The following is a 2,447-nucleotide window of genomic DNA, read 5'->3' as shown; positions in this document are numbered from 1 at the left end:
GGTCTCCGCGCGGGGGCCGGGCCCCAGGGACGGTTCCTGTGCGTGGGGGGCGCCACTTTAACCGTAGGGCGAAAGGGGGTGCAGGAGGATGTCGCCTCTGTAGATCTTGGCTTTCCTCAATCTTCCCGGAGCCTCGTTGCCATAGCAACTTCCAACTCGTGCGCGTCCTCTGTAAGGTTGAGAGGGGTCTGAGTTGGGTGGGGACCCGGTCACCCAGGACTCTGGAGGGAAAGGGCCCCCCCACTGCTGCCTTCCCGACCTTGGAGCGTGTCCACCGCTTCTCCCGGGAAAGGCAAGAAGAGACACTTTGAGCCCGGTTCCTCCAGCTTTCATCGGCCCTGGGAAGCCCTGCCCAGTCAAGCCAGGGGTACGCGGGGCGTCTTCACCCCGCGTCTTTCATCCCCTCTGGCTGTCCACGCACCAACTGGTTCATCACCCTAATGACGCCGACCCTTTTATGATGCCGCTTTCATGTCAGCCGCTTGGGAGTGCCATCTCAGCATCAGGCCGAGGAAGAGTGGCACAGCGCCCCGGACCCTGCCCTTGAGTTTATAAGGCAGCTCACAGGGTGAGGTCCCTGCCCTGGTGTCCCCATATTCCCACCCCTTGTAAAAACTCCGCTCAGCACGTTTGTCTTGCTGAATGCAGTCTGGACTGGGAACTCTTCGAGGGCAGGGACACAGCCTAGCCATCTTTGTAGTCTGTCACCTCACCCAAACCAATAATATTTGTGGACTTGAATTAAATTGGGGTTTTCTGAGGTTAAATTGAGCGAATTTGAGGTTAAAATTTGAGATACTGCCCTAGCCGGTTTGGCTCAGTGGATAGAGCATCAGCCTGCAGACTGAAGGGTCCCAGGTTCGATTCCGGTCGAGGGCACATGCCTGGGTTGTGGGCTTGATCCTCAGTAGGGGACGTGCAGGAGGAAGCCGATGAATGAGTCTCTGTCATCATTGATATTTCTATCTCTCTCTCCCTCGCCCTTCCTCTCTGAAATCAATAAAGATATATAAAATTTTTTTTTGAGATATATGGGGAATTAATAAGGGGGCAAGGGAATTCAAAAGGGATCTTATCCCCTTCCTCCAGTAAAACTAGGTGCCATTGTCCATAGGCTGCTCGCATGATCCCTGACTATCAGAGAGCCAAAGAAGCTGAAACCAAACACACCATTAGGTGGGGGAGAATGGGAGAGGCCTTTTATCCAGCCCTCTCCAAAATCCCTATTCTAGCTTGCGAGGACACAGACTCACCACCTGCCCTGCTTGCCAATGGCTCACAGTCTACAGTCTAATACAAGAGATCGTCTTTCACCATCTTCTCACTTGGCGGTCTCTGTCTGTAAGCTAACTCATCTACGCCCACAGCTTTCATTTATTTGTCGTGACTTTCTGTTGATACCTCCAGCCTAGGTCTCTCTTCTGAGTTCAGATCTGTATATCCAACTATCTACTGGTATCTTTTGGATGTTTCACAAATCCCTAAAGCTTAACATATTTAAATGGAACTTGTCATTCTCTCCCCACCCCTTCGGAAAAAAAACACACAAACCAAAAACAAATGCTGGACTTGATTCTCTTCTGCTGGGTTCCTTGTCTTGTTGAATGGATTCATCATTCACCTGGTCATCAAATGAGACAGATGGAAGACATCATGAATTCCTCTCTCCTTCTCACTCCCGACTCCCAGTTTAGCATCAAATCTTGATTCTCTTGCCAAAAGTCTCCCAAATCTATCATCTTTCCATCGCAATTCTGGCTCTTGTTATTATTTTTGTTTAACTTGGAATACTACCAAAGTTTCCCAACTGTCACCCTAGCCTCATCTCTTTCCAATCTTCAGTCTTCTACCAGACTTGACCTTAAACGCAAAAATCGACCATGTCACTGCACTAAAACCTACCAATGGCTTTCCATGGCTGTTAGGATTCAGCTGGAAGCCTTTGATCTACTACACGAGGCCTTCGATTATTTGGTCCCTTTCTACCATCAATATTGAACCCAAGTACTTGTAGTTCCGCAAAAATGCCAGGACTCTTTGCCATGTTTTCTTCATCCTTTCCTCCCAAGCCGTTCAAAGCTCAACACAGACGTAACCGACTCCAGGAAGTTCTCCGCGGTGCCCACTGCCCCCAAGTTAAATGCCCTCTGCTGTGCTCCTATGCCCCCTCCTTTGCTGTCATTTTGGGATTAGATGTCCAGCTCCTCTAATGGGCAGCTAGGGTGCATCATTGGTCTCCTTTTCCAGGTGCGTGGTCCCGTACCTGGCACAGAGTCGGTGCTCACCATACATTGATGGAGAAACGCTTGAATAAATGAAGCGTCACTGTGCCACAGCAGCCTTAGAGAAGAACACGTGGGCATCAGGCCAGAGCGGCACCCCGCGTCCAGGGGGCCAGTACAGTACCGTGCGCGCCCGCTGCGCACCACCATCGGCTCCCGGCCGCC

This window comes from Myotis davidii, unplaced genomic scaffold, assembly GCF_000327345.1.
Source record: "Myotis davidii unplaced genomic scaffold, ASM32734v1 scaffold69, whole genome shotgun sequence".
NCBI lineage: Eukaryota > Metazoa > Chordata > Mammalia > Chiroptera > Vespertilionidae > Myotis > Myotis davidii.
This window is presented reverse-complemented; position numbering follows the sequence as displayed.